Source organism: Heterocephalus glaber, unplaced genomic scaffold (genome assembly GCF_053883595.1).
Source record: "Heterocephalus glaber isolate CG9 unplaced genomic scaffold, H.glaber_assembly_v1.0 deba00001428, whole genome shotgun sequence".
Lineage (NCBI taxonomy): Eukaryota > Metazoa > Chordata > Mammalia > Rodentia > Bathyergidae > Heterocephalus > Heterocephalus glaber.
The window spans coordinates 2,748,423-2,770,697 of record NW_028258293.1 but is presented as its reverse complement, the minus strand read 5'-3'; the positions used below and the strand labels follow the sequence as shown (position 1 = coordinate 2,770,697).

Below are 22,275 nucleotides of genomic sequence, written 5' to 3'. Positions count from 1 at the left end.
TGCCACTGGCTCAGGGAGAGCTGTGGACTAAAAGGAGTCGCTGGACAAGGAGAGCAGCTCTGGCCTCTGTCTGTCTGTGTCCCCTAAAGAGATACTCGGGAAATCAGACTCACCTGGGTCCTCACTGCCACTAGATAGTACTCACCACCACCTAGCCACAAAGCAGCCAGCAAAATCCTTTGCAGGGACCTCTCCACTCCAGGCTCTGTCGGACCTCTCTGTGGGTGCACCCTGCGTCTGCACACATGGGAACGAGGAGGGAGGGTCCCTACTCCTCCCGAGTCTGCCGCTTCTCATCTCCAGGACAGTGCCATTTCAGTCTCATTCTTCCCTCAGACACCTCCCTCTGCCTTTGGCCCTCTCTCTTTACCTATGGACTCTCCCTCTGTCCACCCATCCATGGAACGAGAACAAGCAGGCTCTGGGGGGAACAGTGGCCTCATACACCCCCGGAGCAGCCCTCGGCCTCGCTGCTGCTTTGCCATGCTTCTCATTTCCTTCTGTACTTCTTGGGAAGTGGGGCCTGGAGCTGGCAGCTCAGCTGGTGGCCGAGTCAGCCCACAGGTGTGTCATGGTTACAGCCTGCAACTGAGTTTTGCTTTTAAAAAAACTGAGCTGACATTTGGGACTCAAGAGATAGAGAGATCACACACGAAATTGTGGGTTTCCAGCCTCCTGGAAAATCAAAAGATCAGGCGACCACTGACTTCCATTCTCCACCGACCTTCGAGTGAGTGCCTAATTCTGCTCTGCCCAGCCTGGTCCTGTGTCGTTTCGAGATGGGCTACTGTATCAGCAGATGCAACAGCTTATGGGCCACTGTTCGCACAGAATTTATCCAGCACAGTTCTATTCTCCAAAAGCTTGTGGGACCGTCACTAGCAACATCCTCAGGGGCAAAGCCCAGGCTCTCTCTGGATTCTCACCTCCGTCAATCACAGCACAGGGACATCACTCTCTGAGAGCATCAATTCCCAGGATTCCTGAGTTTTCCTTCTCCGAGTCCCTTCCCCCTCTCTGCGATTCCCTTTCCACTCTCCTTCTTCCTCTTTATGCGTATTATTTACTGCCCTCGTACTGACCTCCACACTGCTACTCTTTGTGATTCAACAACACAGACGGTCCGGGGAGCCTGGGGCTCATACTGTATGAGCTGTGTGGCCCTGGACAGATTCCTCCCACCTCCCACAATGCAGAAATGAGAACAAGGACAGAATGAGACGAAGCCATTCACGTGCTGGGCACAGTGAGCAGTGAGCGCCGCTAAGTGACGCTGCTGCAGCCGCCAGCTTTGCTCTCCTCCAGCCTTGAGGCAGGGATAGTGACTTGTGCTTCCTTGGCTCAAAGTGCTGGGCTCAGCCCTCCCTCCCTGGAGGCCCACAGCTGGCATCTGTTGAGTAAGTGACGGAGGAATGAGCCGCTGTGAAGTTCACCGTGAGCTCCCCACAAGCGCTGGGCACCGGGCTGGCCACCTTGGTCTATGGCAACGTGCAAGGTTCAGCCCTCGTGAAGTATCCTGCTCCGTCCCCTGACATCCAGTCCAGCCAGCGAACCTCCAACAAGCCTTTCCGAAACTACAGTTTCCTCAACTGTAAGCGAGAGAAAGTAATGATCCTACCTCTCGGGTTTGGTGTAAGTCAAACATGACCCAGCCCATCAAGAACCTTCGTGGTGTCTGACACTTTCCGTTCACTCAGCAGACACTAGCCACGAAATTGCTGCTTTGATGATGATAATGATGACGCTTCCCAATTGCTATCCAAGAAATCATCAGTTCATCCACCAATTACTTACCAAGCCCAGCACCACTATTCTCAAAGAAAGCAAAAGGAAAACCAAAAGGCTCTGACTTTCCTAATGGCAGCTTGGCCCAATGTGTCCTTCCAGCAAGAGAAGGCTCATCAGGGCCACAGGCCCCGGGGTGCTGGGGCAAATGGCCACCAATCTGCACACAGAACCCAGAAAGCTTCCTGTGTCCAAGTGACCCCAGCTGGCACAGCGTGTGCCCCGGGCACCCCGTGCCTTTCCTTCTTTGCTTGTCCAGACACCCAGCGCCCCTGGTTCTGCTGAGGACAGAGCTTGTGCCCAGCTCAGCCTGTCATTCACAGACGATCTAGACCCTGGTCCTCTTGAGGCCACCACTCACCCGGGGGGTCTCTGGTGTCACTGAGTCGGGTGCTCTTTCTGTGTGCGTGGAGCAAGGAGCAAACTATCTAGAAAGGTAGGGCTGGACCTGTCTGGAAGTCCAGAGCAGCTTTCCGGCCAACACAAGGGACATGTGTCAAGGTGTTTACACGCTGGACGTTGGGTGTGGCTTTCCTGCTGGCTCCCGAGAGTTGTGGCTCATGGACCAGGAGGGTCCTCGGGTGCCAGGTTGGGTGAAGAGAGCTCTGCCCCAAAAAGGAACAACAGGACCAAGAGGGACCGGGTGCACCATGGCAGCCCTGTGTCCTTGATGTCACAATGTGGGGATGATTTCATTCGAACACAGTTGTCCCTGGCTTCAAAACATTACAAAGAAAACCCACTGGTTCATCCAATGCCGTCCTAGCAAGGAGGAGACTGAGTTCCCCTGTGGTTCGGACAAAGGCTGTGCTGAGTCCCAGGCCACAAGGATGCAATCGGGGACAGAACCCAGCTCTTCTGCCTCCCAGCCCGAGACGAGAGCAGGTAAAGCCAGATCTGTAACAGCCTGACTCCAGGTCCCCTCTCTCGCTCCGTCCTCCCACCCCGTCCTCACAGTCAGGCGGATCTGCTCCCCGTCTGTCCTGTGAAACAGATGCCCTACTCAAGACGGACCTCACTCTGTCACGGACCTCGTAGTGCGACCTTGCCTACGGCCTCCTGGGAATCAGAGCTCATCCAAGGGGGAGAAAGGAACACAACAGAGAGCAGAGAAATCTGGGACACCTGCGCATCACTGAAAAATACTCAAGAAACTGCAACTAGAAATTCCATTTGACCCAACTATTCCCCTTCTAGGAATCTTCCTGAAAGAGCTGAGGACATCATATCACAGTGAAACATGCACACCCATTTACAGCAGCACAACCCACAATGGCCAAGTCCTGGAAGCAGCCTGTGTGTCCATCAGCAGAGGGTAGATCAAGAGAATTCAGTGTTTGCACACCATGGAGTACTGCTCTGCCATGATAAATGTGAGCCCTCTGTAGGAGAGTGGGTCGTCCTTGAGACTAATGTTAAGTGAAATAAACCAGACACAATGTTAAATATCACATGACTTCTCTTATACAAGAAACTCAAGTGTAAATAAAGAGCAAAATAAAAGAGAGATAATAGAAGTAGGGCGATAGGTCATTCTCAAAGGGGAAGGGGATGGAGGGAAAAGGGGGGGAAAGAGGACTTTTAAAAAGGAGCTAAGATGTGTTATTACTTGACCAACTCGACCCAAGGAATGTGAACATCAACTATAAAATTGAAGACATGTACTAAAAAAATAAAATGAAAAAATAAAAAACAAACATACGTAAATACTGCTCTGGTCAATCCAGATGCCCTGGCTAGCTTGTTCTTTTCCCCTAGTAAAAACCCATCGGCCTCAAAATGAAGGACCACGTGACTATAAACTATTTTTCTGCTGTAAGCATCATAGAAGGTTTTTCTCTAAAAAGTTCAAGATCCACGATCCATTTCCACACGTTCGCCTGGCCTGGGGATCCCAGCCGCTGCCAGAAGTCAGGTCTTCTCCGCAGCTCTGTCCTCTTGCTGGAAATTCTGGGAAAAACGATGAAATAGGGATTCTGGGAAAAAGGCTCCTGAGGTTGGGGCCCATGCCAAACACCACCTGTCTCACTCCTCAGTCTTTCCCAGAGACCTGGTTAACAAGGCCAAGCCACTGCTCTCTCCCCCTCCTCCTGCAGACAGAGACCCCAGGGAGAGGCCGCCTACACTGAGGTTCTCCCAAGAGACATACCGCTCTCCAGGTCTCCTCGGGAAAAGAAGACCTAGTCCTACACAGGAGACACACTTTAAGATCTCCAGGCCTTACATCCACTCCGCTCCAGGCTCCTAAATGGCAGGTTTTCAAAATATATGAGGAAGCCAAAGTTATCTGTGATAAAAACCTCCCAGTAAATAAAGCTCACCTTGGAGCCGGAAGCCAAACAACAGCAAGAAGAGAGTGAGGACCGAGGAACTTGCCATGGCTCCCAGGTGCCCAGGAAAATGAGATCCACGGGAGCAAGCCCGGGCTCATCTTCCTTTGCCAATGTGCTAGACGAAACCTCACTTTCCGGGTTTGAAAAGAATCAAACAGATACATATATGTTCCTATTTTCCCGAGACTTTCTAAACGGACGTCGATTACCGTTTAATGTTTCTGCAAGCTCCTGCCTGCACAGAGCCTGTTTGAAAACACGAGTGTGAAGCCAGGGGTACAAAGGGACCTCTGATATCCCTCCGTGCAGAGGGGGACGGACGCTTTTCCTGTGTAAACTATGACTCTATTTTTTATTTTGTGACTCCAGCCGGAACAGGGAAAGCGTTCAAACGCCTGAAGACCTCCTACTCCGCCGAGGACTGAGGGGAGTAACCTGGAAAGCGGCCGAGCCGGGCATTCCGCAGGATGGACGGAAAGGCAGGCGTGGTGCGCGGCGGACGGCAGGAAAGGGCGGGGACTGGACAGACTCTCGGCTCTGGGGACGTAGGGACCTCTGCCCAATGGACCCTAGCACCTCGGGGGCCGCAGGACCTCAGCAAGCGGCCCCTGCCCGTTGGCAGGACTTGCACTCAGCCCCACAATCCACACTCGCAGCCTCTGCTGCAAAACCACCAGAAACGCCAGGCGGGCGCGCTCTCTGTGACTCCACCTGTCCCTGTCAGGCTCCGTGAATTCCCACGGCCACCTCACGGGGAGAGGAACAGGGCACCGCCTGCCTTGATCCACACCGAGGACACAAGAACCCACCCGCTTCCCCCACGACCACAACGGCGGGCGCCCTCTGGACCTGGTTGCCCCGCCTGGCATGATGGCAGGGATGTCAGGAAGAAGGGCAAACCGGAGGCAGCTGCCCCTCCAGGGTGCCCACAAGTTTGAGGGACCCGGTAAACAGCCCAGAGGTGTGACTGTCACCAGCAGCTCCTCGTTTGTACACGTTCCAGTCTGAGCCATCACCTTATTCCAACACAACATATTACGATTTATACCAACACACATGTTCTTCACACTCATACACACACTAAGGCAACCACGAAGTCGGAAAAAGGAATGACGATGTCCTCCTTGTTTCCCAGCCGAGTACCTCTGGGTTGTCTGGGTTGCCTCATGGCGTGTACTAAATGGACAGCGGCAGTGGGGACCACCCCACATCCACCACTGGGGACAGCAGGAATCGTAAGGTGAGTCCCTTCCCTGTCTACTCCACCCAACCTTTCCCTTACACATAAGCGCCTTGGAACAGAGGGAGATTTACACCATGTACCACAAGTCCGATCTGGACAGCCCACCTCCTAAAGACCTTCCCGACTCCTTCCTCCAGCTTCAGAAAACTGGATCCAAATCAGGATTTCAGTGGACGGCCCCGGGAGAAGTCGGTAAGGTCACTGTTGAGTCTTGTTTCGGTCACCTGTGCTCATGTTTGTATGGCTGCAGTTCACAGGGATGTACGGACTCGGGGCACACGGAGGAAGGTGGGCTGATGGGGTTCCGCAGGCTGGTGCTCGCGTTCCTAAGCTCTATTATATTTGTTACCTATGGAGGTCAAATTCCAAACACGCTATTCGACCTTCATATTACTCACCAGAGCCAGAGATTAGCTGCACAATCCACCTTCCAGAGTGGATATGAAGAGCAAGTTAGACTGGAAAGGACCTAATACAATACCTGACACGCCAAGGACACCGACTGTTGTCAGTTTATCTTGCTTTTTGTTTTGCACTCTAACTCCAGTCGGGATACGGGTCCTCCCCTCTTCCGTTCCTCACACCCAGGAGAGGCTTCCGTAAGTATCTGCAATAAACCAAAGTACTGACGGACAGAAGAATAATGTATTGGGAGTTTTTCACCCACAAAGCTTTTAACAGGCAACTGAAAGGTGCTCCTTCCAGTTTTATAATTTATATAATAATTATGAAATAAGTGGCAATCATTCTACTGAATAATTAGGGGAAGGAGTGCCACTCCCATGTGTCTGCATTTTACACCAGTAAGTATGGTGAAGATCAAATTAAATAAAAACAACAAGGCACGAAGGCCATACTTTTCAAAAGATAGAACGATTTTAGAGGCTTTTTGGATTTCCCTTCCTTAACCTTGAAAATAGGAATTTTAAAAATCTTTTTGTAACAACTACTATTATTTTTGCATGCTGACGTCATGCCTGGGCCACGACCGTGCAGTTGACCGTGCAGGGCTGGGCTGCAGGGTTGACAGTGGAAATAAAGTCTCTGCCTTAACAGCACCACTGGGGCGAGATGAAAATGGTCTTCTAGAACTTGATTAAAACTAAATTGAAAAAGAACATATTTGGCTAATATTACATTAGACTAAAATATAGAAATGAACCCTAATACTCCCCAAATCTAATAAGAAAAAGGCATCTCAATTTCCAAACTTTCAAAGCATCTTCTTTAAATGCATCACAGATCAATTTACATGGTACTTTTGCCAATAAGCAAAACCAAATCACAGGTTCCAATTGGCTTATATTGGCAAGTGTGAGAGCAAATGCTAGAAAATGCAATTACTGCAAACAAACTCCATTTTCTCCCCTCTGAAGGGAATTTCAGGGAATATTTTATTGCCATCAAATAATATTTCTGAAGGCATCAATACACAATTCTATTTTCTTTCCAGAGTCCCAGCTCTCTGTATAATCTAATCCCCTCTACAGAGCATCTTGGAATTTAGAGAAGAGCCTACGAAAGGGGATATTATCTCGCACACACGTCCAATGTCAATTTTAATAATTTGCACCCTGGACAGGAAGCTGCATAGAGTAAAATTTAGGATCCAATAAAATCGATTTTTTTCCACTTCATAACTCAAAATTTTAATGAAGCATTTCAAGGATAAAATTTACAAAGAAACCTCTCAGGGAAGGTTATTTCGATCAATAGTGACAGTGATAAGAAAGAAAGAATGGAAAGCACATTTATTTCTTCTTCCATTTTTTATTTTTCTTCACCCATCAAAAGGCAACACTTTTTATTAATAAGAATGTAAGCTGAGCTACTAAGACTTCCTGGGTGGGAGGGTTAGACCAAGAAGTCTCTCCAGACTCAAACGTTTGGGTCCACTGGAACACAAGGTCCAGCAGTGTCCTGTAGGGCAGCTTTATGACCTAGTGCCACACTGCTCTGGGAGGCAGTGGTACAAAGCAAGTCCCACAACTCCGTAGGAGCAAAGCATTTCTGGGAGGTTCATCATGTCCCTTGGGACACCAAATTTTTGACATGGAACTGGAGATCTACATCACTTTCTGCCTTGTACTTCCTTACCAGCAGTGAACAGGGTCTCTCATGTAGTTCAGGCTGGCTTTGAACTCACTAAGTAGCCCAGGTTGGTCTCGAACTCACAGGAATCCCCTTGCCTCAGCCTTTGGGGTGCTGGGATTGCAGGCGCCACCACCACGCCCAGCTCAGTGTTCCAGTTTCCAGGGACCTAACCTCCAGCATCTTAAAGCTCAAGAGGTAATTTTACACTGTGCCTTCCTAAATCCATGCTTTCTCAGAAGCAACATGGATAAGGCATAGTGCTCCTCAAGCTGTCCTGTGAGTGATTACATTAAACATTCTGAGTAATCAGGACTCAGTCGGAGAGCACACTTTGTCTGCTGAACACTGTACCCTGCAAAACAAAGGAAGGTGCCCTGGCTCTGAGGCTCCCCATTTCTGGACACTTGAAGTCAAATGCACCCCTCTTTTGCACTAAATTGTTGATTACAATATGAGTGACTTCTGCCCCTTATCACACACATCTATACCTACGAGGGTTTCCTCTCCCTTTTGGTTCACTTCTATTAAGGGTTGAATTGTGTCCCTGTCACCCCACATCCATAGCAGGAGGGCCTCACTCTCGATACTTCATAAAATGCCTATATTTAGAGACAGGGCCTTTAAAGAGGTGATGAAATTAAAATAAGGCCATTCAGGTGGCCTGATCCAACCTGGCTAGAGTCCTTCTAAGAAGGACTATGGATCCACAGATACCAGGACTGTAAGGGAAAGGCCACACGAAGACACAGCAAGGAGAGCCGTCTGCAAGCAGAGGACAGGACCTCAGGAGGAACCAGGCCTGCCTGATCTTGGACTTCACCCCCAGAACTGTAAGAAAATAACTGTCATCGGAGGTTTTGTTATGAAGCCCTAGCAAACTAGCACACCTTCCTAGAAGGCAGCCTTTGCTTAGTTCCTCCTGAACTAAAGCTGGGGTGATCTGCTAAAACACAGATCTGACCATACACAGCGCCCCTACACACACACACACACGGATACTGAGGCACCTTCCAGTCTGCCCAGATCCTCTGGCAGTGCCTACAGACCAAAAGCCAAGCTCTAGGTGGGGCTCGGGCCTTGGTAATCCAGCCCATGCTGGCTGCTACTCCTCCCCAGTATCCTGAGCTCTGAGCTTGCCAAGAGCTCACAGATCACAGAATGAGAATTTCTACAAGCGTTCTCTCCAAATTGACTGTGGACCTCAGGAGAGTTCAGACTATATACTACTCATCTTTGTATTCCCAGTAAGCTTCAGTAAGTATTTGTCAAACGAATAAACAAAGAGCTAACCTTGTTGAGCTTCACATGGATATGAGTAGCGTGTACCTCAATGTTAGATTCAACATGGGCTGTGAGTATTCCAAATTCTATAAGATGTCACCATTTATATATCTTCAGAGATATACCATTCATCTGCTACTAAGAAACTGAGGGGACTTTTACACTGGAAAGTGTCTTAGTTACTTTTCTTATTGCTGAGACAAAATACCCAATACCCACAGGTTAAAGGAGAAAAGGTTTATTTTGGCTCACAGTTTGTAGAGGTTTCAGTCCATAGTTGGCTGCCTCCAAGGCAGGGTGGCACGGCAGAGGGGCATCACAGAGGAGAAACAGTCCATGGCAGGGCAGGCAGGAGGCAGCAGCAAGTACCCTGCTTTCTGTTCCTTTTATATTCCATCCAAGCTACAAGCCTATTGATTGATGCCACCCACACCCAGGATGGGACCTCCCATTACCCACACCCAGGACAAAGCTAAACCAAATTAGTTACCACATGCCCTTGATCCCAGTATCACACATCCTCGATCTGGCCACCTCTGAAAAGCCCCACCTGTGAGTGCACGAGGCTCTGGGGAGACACTGAGCCACAGCCATAACAGGGAGGCACAGGAGGCATAGAGATGGGTCTACATATAATAAGGACTCCAACTTACTGAATGAGTGAAAACACAAATGGATTAATAGATGAACTATATATACATCACACAAATAATATGTCACCATTTCACAGGAGAGGGAATTATGGCTGCATGTTTGACACTACCCACTTAAGGATTTTCCAGCCTTTGTTCCCAGGATTCAGAAGCAATAGCTGGAGTTAATGGAATGGTCACTTGTTACGTGGGATGGTGCCTGGGTTTCTTCTTGGCTGTACCCCTTCATCTGAAAGTTTTCACCCCAGGGCCTCCCAGGCAAATCACTGCTGTTTTGACAGCTGGCTTTGGAGGAGCCATGCCTTATTAATGAGCCTGCTGCCCCGGCCCAAACAGGACATGTGTATGCATCTTCTCAGGCCCAAGTCACTGGGTAGACAGAAGAACCTGTGCTGATTATGTGCAAGGCAGGCTCTTTCCTTCCACTTCCAACAGAAAAATCAAGGGCCTCAGGGTGCTCCGACCTCATACTCCAATTCCCGGCTAACTGGACTTCCAGCCTCACAGAGTCCTCAGTGGTTTCTTCTATGGAAAGGAAACAGGCTGGCAGGGCTATGTGACTCCTCCCAGGTCACCTGGTGACTCAGCACGACAGGAGACACCCTACTTTGCGGAGCAGCACTTCCCTCTTCTGCGGTATCACACAAGGGCAGGGGAGGAGATAATCTGAAGCAGAGATAATGGTTTGCTCCACCGATTTGAAAATTTCAGAGACTTTGTTGAAAACCATGCCTATGATCATGACTCCTGATTTCTAAAACAACCTTTTACTATCTGCAAATATCATCCCATAACACCTGGGGTACAGTCACTCATTTCATCACCTCAAAGAGTAAGAGTGAAAGAAATTTCATTCTCGGGGTTCTCTTTCCTATCCTTTTGTAACCTCCACTGTCAAGAGCTTAAGGGCTTTTCTTTCCTTTGACATCTGTTTAGCCATCTTACCTGTGAACTTCAATCAGAGAGCAATTTAAGGTAACAGAAATGAGCTCTCCCAATCCAACCTCCTTTCTTCCTAACTTTTCTTTTGTCTCTGCTGCTACTACTGAGACACCATTAATAAAACACAATGGTAAAGATCTTCCATGACACCAATAACCCAATTTTCACTTATTGTTTTTCTATAAGCAGATAAAGAACTACATTCCGTTTCCCTCAGCCAATCTGGCAGCTTTCTTCATTTCACATGCCAAGGCGATTTCTCAGAGTTCGGAGCAAAAATTCTTAGACGTCAGTATTTCCTCATAGGCGGGCTCATCCCAACCATGGTATTTTATCTCTGCATGTCTCTGAAATACCAGCTTTCATTTTCCACTGGGGTTCTTGTCAAAGTGTGAGCTATAACCCAAATTGTTGATTCTGAGTGTGTGTGTGTGTGTGTGTGTGTGGTAGTATGTGTGGTACTGGAGTATGAACTCAGAATCTCTGCACTGAGCTAAATCTCCAGTCCTTTCCTCCCCCCTCCTCCGCTCCTGTTTCTATTTGAGACGGGGCTAGCCAAACAGCTACACTGCCCAGACTGAGCCCAAACTTACTGTTCAACTGCCTCAGTTTCCCAGAGTGCTGGGATTAAGATGGGCATCACTATGCTCGACTCAAAATTACTGACTCAAATGTTAAAAATGGAGATACAGTTTCTTCTTTGAAAAAAAATCAATACTGTAAAAAAAAATTAAATTCCTCTGGAGTGTTTTGACCAGAAACTGGAGATTAGATATACTGGTAGGAAAGAAAAGTATTTTTGTAGAATTTAACATAATTCTCCAGAACTGAGAACTCCAAACACTTCTATTCAGACCTGTTCAAAACTTGTGAAGTTGATCTTTTACTAGGAACTCTGGCCAGATTTCAAATCTTTAGGTTAAACTGCTCTTCTTTTCCAACTCTGTCATGTGGCATTTCACTTTCAACTCCACATTCTCAGATTCGCCCACTTTGTGATTTACCTCTCTTTTTCCTTGCTTTTATTTCCCTCTGGCTCATTTCAAGTTTCAATCTCCTTTTCTAATCCTTCACGTTTGGGAAAAAGAAATCTCACTAGGACCCGTTAAATCTCATCAGGTCTGAGTCCTCTCTAAAGTCTGGGTGAGATCTGAACTGGGATCTCAGAATATCCATGGATGATCACAGTCTTGATACAGCACGCAACCGGTATTCCCTGGGGTACTGGGATGTGACAAGTAGTTTTCTTAGTGATGGCTGAGAACAGTGATTCACGGACAGCAAGGGCATCTGCCCTCACGAGCTTATACTCCAGTGGGACCAACAGAGAGGAAGGAAATGAACACCTGCTGACATAATGCAGGTGGTGATAGTGAAGTACGGGGAATCGGCAGGCACTATGACAGGCAGGAACAGAGGGAACTGCTGCACATGGCAATCAATGCAGGTCTCCTGGAGAGAAATCTGTCCACATCTTCTGTCTGCCCACCCCCTATCAATAAGCAGCAGAGATGTCCCTGACCCTGTGTAACACCACTTGAGGAGACAGAGAGCTTACCGTGGGCACACATGCACACCCATGCATACACACTGGTAGTGCTCAGAAGTGTGCACCTAGCAGTAGTTCCTTTAAAATCTCAATTTTTATGAGAACATTCAGACACAGCAATCTTCTATTTTTTTAATCTTCTACTTTTGATTAGCTGATTTTAAAAAACCATCCTTGCGATCAAAAGTCTTTCTAAAACATGTTTATTCAACTTTCTGCCTTAGTAAGGAAAGCCTGAGTCTAGTGCTGAATCAGTTACGCGGAGGTAAAATATTTCAGAGAGAACTGAACGTGTGTCTGTCCAGACAGTTGCTTGTGCTGCTGTTGGTGGTGGTGTTTGTGGTGTCAGTGGTGGTGGAGGAGGTGTGGTTGCTGGTGGGAGTGGTAGGTGGCTCAGAGAAGTTCAGCAAACCCAACCTACTTGCTGACTCTCCTATCCTCTACCTTTGTGGTTCGTCTGAACCGAGGAACGTCCAACAGGCAGCGATGCACTGCCCTGTGAGGACCGCGCCGCCTGGCCCTGAGCTGTGAGAGGAGAACCTGCCCAGGGCTCTGCTCCTTGGTCCCAGGTCCTCCCTCACAGTCTTTCCCCTTGGCCACCTCCAACTGACCACGTCCTGGTCACCAGAGCTCACAGGTTTCTCTCACCCTCCGTCAGGGCTTGGTGAGATGGGAAGTCACACGAGCTCTATCTTGGCCCACAAGCTGAGCATTTTTGTTTGTGTGGTGGGACAGTGGGGGTGGGGTGGGGTGCAGGGAAAACTTTATTCAAAGCAAACTTTATGAGGAATCTTGGATTAGAGAAAAACACGGAAAATCAGTTTGGTGTGGCTGAAGCCAGGTTGAGGGTGGGAGCCCAAGGCAGCTCCACACCCCACATGATTTGATTCCTAGAATACTGGACATGGAGGGCACCAGGGCCTCATTATTGTAAGGCCTGGTGCAGCCTCACTCTGATCCAGCTGTTCCCAAACATGTGAGTCTTCTGAATCGTGCAGGGAGCTTTTAAAAATGAGATTCTGGTCTCCATGTGGGGACAAAGTAGGCCACGACCTTGAGGAAAAGCATTCACATTCTGCACTTCTGCTTTCTCTTTCCATCTTCTAGAACTGAGACATGACCTCAGTGGCAAACAACACGACCCTTTAAGGAAGGAAAGGGAAAATCTCTTGTCCAACTTTCATCCCAGTCCAGAGGCAGAGAGTCCTCGGTCCACCACTGTGGAGCCCAGGCCATCTAAAGGGAATGGCTCAAAACCTCGAGAACTACAGACCCATGAGATGCAGCTGTTTGCCACTGGCCTTGACCTCTGGGCTTGCCTCTCTGCAGATGTAGCCCAGGGTCCTTGCACTCTGCACTGGCAGGCTCAGGTTCCAGCCACGGGTCTTCCCAAGCCTTGATGACCAATTGATGGCGACAGCTAACGAGGCTGGAGAGTTAAAAGGGTATTTCTTATGGGATCTCAGGAATCTCAACTCCCAGCTCCAGATGGCTAAGGGAGGAAGGAGCTACGCTGCTGGCAAGAGCCAGCCAGCAAATGCAAAGTCCCAAGATGCCTCAGCCTGTCAGACCTTCGGAACCAGAACACAGCACAACTCTGTATTCTTCCTTCCCGTCACCATTTCTACGGGAAAAGGCACAGTGGGCTCAAAACCTCTTCTCCTAGAGAGGGGGCTGCGGTTACTCTATAGTATGGGCCAGAGATGACATGGGAAGAAGGGAGAGCGGGAAGGAGGGAGGAGGCAAGCAGACAGGCAAGCAACACAAGAAAAAGAAAGCCCACAACACTCCGAGATAAAGCTGGGAAACAAGCCGATAGACACGGCCCATCTAAAAGTCCCCCGCGGCTGTCGCTGTTGCTGGCCACGCCATGCTAGTGCTGTGCCCTGAATCAGTCACAACAAACGGCTCCTTCCAGGAGCAGCGCAGGCCACTCTCTTCCAGGGTCCTGCAGGAGTCCGGGTAGGAGACTACTCAAGGCAGACTCTGGGGACCACCTGCCCAGAGCCGCCCCGCTTAGCCTGCACAGCAGGGCCCCAGCCCATGCCTGTCTTCCTCTCCCTGGGGAAGCCCTGTGCTCAGGGCTGGGACCCCATTCTGGTACTCGGCTTGTGAATCTCCATTCATCAGTTCGTCCACTTCCCTGGCCTAGAACTGGTGTAGGGAGTCTGTGTCACCAGCCGTGGCTGGCTGGTGTTTGTCACCTCCTCAGAGAGACACGCCGAGGGAGTGACTCTCTCTCTGCTGGGCACTGTCACATCCCATGCCCGACCTGGGCATTGGCGGTGACTGTCCAAGGTTGGGGGCAGCAGTGCACATGAGAATGGGCCGGAGGAACCTTGAAAGAGCCTGTGTCCTCACTGTCAGGGCTACAGTCAGGAAGCTGAGTTTGTCACCAACTGTCTTGGAGATGGCAGAGCAGGCACTTAGCAGACAGGCACTCAGAGCTAGAGAAAACGGAGCTGGAGCTACCCAAGATGCGCCGAAGGTAACAGGACAAACTGAGTCCATGGGCTTCTGTGTATCGAGTCATTTTGGTTTCAGTGGGTACCGAGAAAGCCTCAGAAGTTAAGTCCCATCAGAGCAGTTACACAGCCCAATTCCTCATGGAGCAGGATCATAAACCGGGTTAATATGCAAGGCTCCACGTTCCCCTGTCCCGGGCAGCAGGCGTGACACAGGCTACCAGGTGACAAAATCTAAAAATCCCACCCAGCCAAGGTCAGTTATTTCAGGAACTTTCTAAAAGGCTAGACTGGTCCTAAAAGGCTAAAACGAAGCAGGCATACGATTCCAGCACGACAATGTGCCATCTACTACGGTCAGGGTGCATGAGTGTGACGGAAGATGAGACATTAGCCCAGGAATAGCACTAAGGTGGGGTCTGTGTGGCCACACCCCATCCCACACAGGGCCACGCTGCAAGTCTCCGGAGAGGCTCCGCCAGGTCTGGGCGTGGCTGGAGGGCTGTTCTTCACCGGGAATCGGAAAGCTGCTTGGACGAGGGGCAAATACAGTTTCAGCCATGCTCACAGCAAATGCCTCGCAGAACACGAATACACCTGTACGTCTCTCCCTACTAGAAGAAAACTGAATGTGAAAAAATAACAGGGTGTATTCACTTCTCAAATGTTTCTGGTGCATCCAAGTCTCTTTATGATTAGTTCAGTAGCTCTTCATTCCTTGTACACAAAAAAGAGCATTTGGGCTAATGTTCTCTGGATTTCATTTCATCTTTTTCGCCCACTTTGGCTAATGGGTCTAGGGTTTCCCTAACATGAATATTAAACGGAGCTCAGCCCAGGAAGCCCTGGAAGCCAAACAGTTAATTAGCACGTCACCAAGGCTCCTTGCAAGAAGCAAGAGGCTTGGTTCTGGAAGCTGCTCATTTCTCTTATAATGAAGAAAATAAAGATAGCCATTCTAAGGACTCTTATAACCCCCCAGTCTGGGTAACTGCTGTCCGATGTGGGTCTGTCGGTCTGGCATTAACAGAAGCCCCCGTGTCTGGATTTCCGATGGCACCGTAATCCCCATGACACTGCGGAGAAATGCTAATGCTGGGGTTCAAGAACCAAGCCCTGCGTCCAGAAAATGCTTCTAAAGAACAGCACTCTCAATGGTTGCTTGCGTAGAAGAAATTCATTGCATGTTAAAAAAATAAAATAAAATGGAGAAAGAAAACAAGGGCGCATTCAATTGAGCAACCATTTTCCTAACTCGTTTGAAGATAATCTCTTCCATTCACCAACCATTTCTGCAATGGGCGAAAATGTGGAAAGAGAAGTCAGCCACACGCTCCCCTCTGGAAGGCCATGTGACATAAAATAATGGAATGGCGATAAAACAAAAAAGAAAGGCCTTACAATAGTCAGGACACGCCGACCAATTTTAAATTGAATTACACAGCCTGCTAATCTTTACGATGGGATAAAATTTCTTTCAACATTATGCATTATACTAAAGTTTGCAGCTTGTGTCCCTCCCCACCCTCCACGCCACACCCCCATCCAGGCAGCCCCTTCCCAGGTGAGACTGCTTGTCCTCAACCCCAAAAGCATTGTTCTCGATGATCAGGAAGGCAGGGCATGGCTCTGTGCAGGATCTCGTTTTTACAGCTATTGCTGGCTGGTGTGTATCTACGTTTCACACCAGGGCATACAAAAACAGTCTTGTGGACACTGGGCAGTTTCTTAATACCAAAAGCTCACATTTCCTAAAATGATAGATTCAAGCACATGATAAAGGGATTTTTCAAAACTGGCAATATTGAGGGGTTTTGTTGGATTCTGCAGCTGGAGGCATGAAACACTGTACACCGTGTACCTCATGAAGCAGCTACCTAGCAATTCCAAATTTCCCAGTTGAGACACTGTGGTAGCCCAGCCCTATTAGAGCACAAGCCCACAGGTCTGCCGAGTCTGTGTTCCTCACACTCTCTAGGGATCTGCGGGATCCCAATGAGAAGGGGAGCAGCCCCAGACTCCATCGGCTCAGCCCTTCTGACAGGAAATCGGCAGGGTGGCAGAAGCCTGTGCCACAAGTGTCCGAGTCCTCCTCCTCCCGTCACGGGACAGGGACTCAGTACTGCCTTGGCAGGACCACTTGGAAGAGACTCGACCTTCCTTAAAATGTAAGCTCCTTCCTTCGACCTCACAGGATGGACTCTCACTTTGGAGTGCATTTAATGCATTTTAACTTATTTATGACCAACATGAGAGCCACACCCATGTGCACTGGCTTGTGAATCATAAATGCACACTTGTTATCACAGGGCTTTATCTAGTACTTCTTAAATTACCCAGGTGAGCAGCCAGGTCACAGGTAAGACTAAAACCTCACGGCTGAGAACTACCCAAAGAGGCCAGGGCAAATTACGAAGTCCAGAGCACACAGGGCTTGTTTGGAATCTTTCTAAATTTTCTACACAATCCTTTCACTGCAAGTTTGAGTGTCCAGTCTCTCTGAGACTCACAGCCAGCTGGCTGCCCACAGGGGCAAGCAGGAGCCAGTGGCCAACCTCACTGACAGCTGTGCAGGGCTGCTGTGTGCCCAGTTGTCCGACTTCCTTGCAGCTACGGGTCTCCAACCCAGTCTGTGCCGGAAGCACATTTCAGCAGTTACTTAATATAAATGTATGCATATATTACTCCGAAACACGTAAAAATATACAGATTCTCCACACAGATTGCTTTAAAGCGTCTTTACATTCTCACCAATTATGAGTAAGTCAAAATGGAAATGCGATAAATAGGATCAGTTTGAAATACAAATGAGAAGCTGTACGTGTGATGGCATTAACCCCTATTTACTGTGTCCACCACTGGACAGGCTTGGGGACCACCCTGGAGGATTGGTCAAAGCACACACAACTGTGGGCTTTATGTTAAAACAAACTCTCTGGCTCTACAGTTATCTTTGTGGTTTTCTGCTTCGTCTGACTTTCTGGATTGACACTCTAGTCCCTGTCACAGAGGAGCAGAGGGTTGGAACCTACATAGGAGAAGCCACTTCTTCGGGCACCTGTGAATAAAGAAAGTATTCTTCCTACCACCCCTCATTCAGGCTCTTCAGAGAACGAAACCTCGAGAAGCAGAAGATGAATCTGCACTATAGCAGACACCTGTAGTCGTGGCTTCTGTTCATTTTCATAGGAGAGTGATTAGTTTATTGCTAAATGTACTGGTGAAAGGATTCACTTTTCAAATCAAATGAAAGTAATTTTTAGGTTTCGTGGTTACTTTGCTTTCTGAACACAGGCTTTCTAGAAAGAACAGGTTCCTCAAATGATGAAAACATGAGAAACATTCAAAGTATCAACTAGGCTTCCCAGGTCCTGCCAAAATTCATAAGTTATAGCCAGTTATCCAAGTGTGGTGGCACACACCTAAAGGCCCAGCACTCTGAGAGTCTGATGCAGGAGGATAGAAAATTCAAGTCCAGCCCGGGTAACTTATCAAGACCCTGTCTCAAAATAAATATATAAGAATACGGCTGGGGATGTAGCTCAGTGCAAAGGCCCTGGGGGTTCAATCCCCAGTACTAGAAAAAAAACTTACAGCTAACTACTCTAACAATCCTCCTCCTAGGGCTATTATCCCTGAAACTACCACTGCCATCGCCACCACTAAAACTATCCTCATTTGCCTCTTGTTGGTTATCAATCCCAAATGCACCTGGTAAAGAGAAAGGGTTTCACAGGGTTTGCTAAGGACTGAATCTCAAGCAGCTGAATAACAAGATTAGAGTCAGAAAGTGAGGAAATTTCCTTCTTGACAGTTTTATAGAGGACACAAAGCTCAGAGGTTGTATGTCTCAGGGTCAAAAGTCTGTCCTCACGGTCAGCCTCCTCAAATAAAAACAAAGTTCACCCACCAGCCTTCCTCCCAACAAAGGAGAAAAACTCAATGTGGAGGGTTAGGGAGAGACATAAATGACAGGGAAAAAAGAAACAACACGGTTTAACTGCACAACTGTACCCTGAAATTAGAAGGAACAAGGGCTATGTCTTTCCTCCTCCTGAAATCTGAACAGAGTTTAAAAAGAAAAGACCACTGGGGAAAAGGTTTCATACAATTTCATAAGGAACACAAAGCTTTCTACAATGCCATTTAAATCTGGGAGATCAATAATGCACGCTGCTGTTAGCTCCTTAATTATTCAATCTGGACGTACTAAGTGCAGTTTTAAACAAATTCCACATGTGCAAAAAATAGGAAATACAAACAATGTAACTAGAATTTAAAATTGTTTTTCTCCAATGTAATTCTTTTCTGGAACATCATAAAAAACTCCCCTAATTTCCAAAATTAGGAGCAGACATTTTTGATTAAGGGAACTAATAACTTCTTTTATAATTATGTATGTTTTGTAGGTTATTGCAAATGCTAAAATCAAATGTCCTAAATATTCCTTGTTTCCAAAGACTATACATGAAAATGACATACAGCACAGTATCAAAAGGTTATACAGTGACAAGAACAAATGCTGGCATAAGAACAAAAAAATGCATAATGAAAAATGAAAACTGAAGCAAATAAAAAGAATGTTTATTTGAGTAAAATCGAAAGAGGGGACTGTGGGTTGTGGCATACAGTTGCGAAGTATGTAGACTGCACAAGAGTAGCAGTCAAGAAGGTTAAGTGGGGCTCTCCGCCGTTTACCAAGCATGAATCCACAGGGCCCCGGGGAGCCCTCCCCAGCTCATAGGAAAGCATCGTATGCATCAGCAGCAGCCCTGACCAGGAATAGCATAGTAGAAAAATACAGAGATATTTTATATGAAAATGCAAAACTACCCTCACTTCCCCAAGTAATAAAACAAATAAAATTAAAAATATGAATGAACAAAATGAAATGTAAGGCTGTCACGGCGCATCCTGAACTGAACCCTCCCCGACTTAGGGTGAACTGCAGAGGCTACCCAGCGCCTGGTCCTGTGGAAGCCACTCCGAGCAGCCAGCCTTCCAGTCTGCACATCGCCCAGAGGCACACGGGGCCGCCCCCTCTCTGCTGCGGTGGCCCCGGCCAGCAGGCCAGACGCATGACCAGCTTCACTAAGTAGTGAGTGAATTAAGATTCCAGGCAGCATCTTTTGGAGCCAAAAACAGATTACGTAATTCCCCGATGTGAACATGTTTTCTGATCTTGTCAGCGCAACCTGGGATTTAGAAGTGAAGTGAACGCAACACTGCTCCGTACCTCCAGGGTCCTGTGGGCCCCAAAACGGGGCAGATTGAGGGGCCCAGGGCGGGGCCACCCCTCTAACTCAAAGCCTCTGTAGCTACAGACAGAGTCACTTTCTTAGGTACTTGCTGGGTGGGTGAATTTCGGTAACAAGTGTGTGTCTAAAATGCCGCCAGCAAGGTGTCTCATCACTTAATATGCAGTAGTTCTTAGCGCTGCCGCTTACAATGAAAGCAAAAACGTTCATTTCATAGAACTGAGTTTCCCACCCGCACACACAGAGGAGAGGGAGAAAGAATGACACAGGCAGCACGGAAACATCATCAGACGTGGAATCTGTACAAAAGGTAAATGGGAGTTCACTGCCTTATTTTTGCAACTTTTGGAAAACCTGCAAAATTTCCAGGAGCCAACATTAAAATGCGAGTTAAAAAGTCACTTGTCAACTAAGGGTGGCTCGAGGTAGGGGGCCTGGCAGGGGCTCAGGAGGGGACCTCGGCCTCCTACCCCCAGGCTGCTGGCCGGGCTGCCGTGGGGACAGCGTTGTCACTGTGTCCTCCGCCTGTCATCCTCATGCTGGGCTCCCAGCGACTGTGCAGGCTGAGTGATGCCCTGCCATGTACCTCTGACGAGCACCGTATCATGCGCATCCTAACATTTCCATTCCTTCCCCCTGCACAGAACACCCCGTTGACAGTGAGGTCGGTTAAGTTACTATAAGGGATTTTTAATGAAAACAATTATAAATTTAAAATAACTGTGTTTAAAGCATTTAACAGTCACCAGGGTCAAGTGATTACAGCAGTTACAAGCCCCGTGGGACATGTTCACACCAAAACAAAGTGAATAAATTACCTCGGCTGGCGCGGGTAATCACTAAGTGACCACAGGGGTCAGGCAGAGCGGAACCCTGCAGACGTTCACACAAAACCAATAATGAAAATTTATCAGTCAAAGGTGGGGAGGGGACCTGGAGAATCGTGAGTGCAGCGACAGACTGGAAGCTGGGAGGGCCAGGGAGATGTCACGTGGAACCCAAGGGACAGCTGGGGCCCGGCTTCCAGGAAAGAACTGCAGGAGGCTGGGGAGGTGGGGCCGAGCTGAAAGCGACCCACGCGGAATCAGCAAGTGGAGAGCCACAGCGAGGGGTCCGAACAAGGCTGTGCTCACACAGAGGCCCGCAGCAGGGCCGCCTCCAGCGTGGGTCAGTGACGTCCACTACAAAACGACAACCCGTACCATCTACACGGCAGAGGCGCCACTCCAAGGGCGTGGGAAGCCGCACACTGTGTGCAGGCCAGCAGGATAAGGAAGACAGGAAACCACGCTCTTAGCAGAGTCATCACTTGCTCGAGACTCCACTGGGAGAGCTGCTCAGCAACTGGTCACCAAGACCAGAAGCCCCAGAGGTTATGAGAGCCGGTGGTTTGAAGACAGGATGGAGGGGAAAAAGGGGAAGGCCGAGGCCGGAAGGTCCAGGTCAGTTCCAGAACACCACTAACCTGAAGTGGGTCTTAAAGAATGAAGACCAGTTCTCAGAAGAAAGGAAACAAGACTGGCAGGCAAGGAGCAAGACCAACAGGACCAACGGTCGTCCTTCAGCGAGAAGGCATTGAGTGTTTGCTCTGCAGATCATAACAGGGACAGGAGGGACCCCACCTCCATTCGGTCACTGAACACACTTCTGAGAGCAGCCTTTCCACGCCAGGTGTGGGGGGTACACGGGCACCCAGTGCAAGTCCGGACTCCAGTGAGATGCACGCGGGGAAAGACTGACAACAAACAGGAAAGTCAGGAAAGAGCTACAGGAAGAAGTCTTCTCCAAGGGAAAAAGGTTTGCAGAACCCAACAGACTGAAGGATCAGCAAGCACAAAGATTCAAGGTGGAGTGCACTTGGACCAGCGGGTTGCCCTGGTTAAGAAGACGGTGAAAGGGAGAACATGGTCAGACGCAGCCTCGGGAGCAAAGGTGAGTCCGAGAGGAGGGGTAGAGGGGAAGCTGGACAAGCCTGGACCAGCTCGGGAGAGCCCTGAGCTCCACAGCAGACTCCTGGACCTCATCCCCTTCTACGGTGTGTTCCAGACACCAGCCTGCTCAGAGCTCCATGTGGAGAAGTCCTGCATCTGGGATTCTCGTCCTTAAGAACACTGAGAGGAGCATCAGCCAGCTTCAGAGTATGGGGGTGACCCCAGGGGTTAACAAATCTTGGGGCCCAGCAGGCAAGCCCCACTGTTAGTGATAATCACAGAATTCCAGTGAGGATGAACGCAGGCTGGTCTTAGCCTCCCCGTAGGCAGGGAAGGGGCCTGGAAGACACTCAAGAAGTAAATGTGACAAAGCACAGCCCGGTTAGAGGAGGGTTAGGACCCTGGGTTAATGGTCTTGTGCATCAGAAGGAAGATTCGGGATGACTGGAGGAGATATTCATTCAGTTTGATGCATATGTGTGTGAGGTGTCCGGGCATCCCTACCACCTGGGTCAGAGTGCCTAGTTCCTAGTTCCAGGCAAGTATTGGGGGGCAGGGGGGGGAATCAGTGTTCCATATAATGTCCAGGTGTAGAGATGCAGTTAGCGCCGAATGAAAAACGGCATCAGGCCCATGAGAAGACCAAGCCCTGGCCCTGGGCGCTCCACCAACGGAGCTGCACCAAGTTAGGCGAGACGCCCAGGCCCTCGGAGGCCCGGCTGGGGACGTGGCACTGACCGC

The 22,275-nt window shown here is 48.9% G+C and overlaps 1 protein-coding gene across 10 annotated transcripts in view; it reads right to left on the bottom strand.

Annotated features, from left to right (window-relative positions):
* Mpped2 (metallophosphoesterase domain containing 2) overlaps positions 1-22,275 on the bottom strand; it is a 149,255-nt gene that overhangs the window by 73,524 nt on the left and 53,456 nt on the right. Inside the window, exon 2 of one of the 10 annotated variants that reach the window (XM_087211505.1) lies at positions 5,843-5,968. The exons of the other annotated variants lie outside the window; for them this stretch is intronic. The gene's annotated coding sequence lies outside the window, so the exon portion shown is untranslated. The remainder of the gene's footprint in view (positions 1-5,842; positions 5,969-22,275) is intronic. 10 annotated transcript variants of the gene reach the window in all.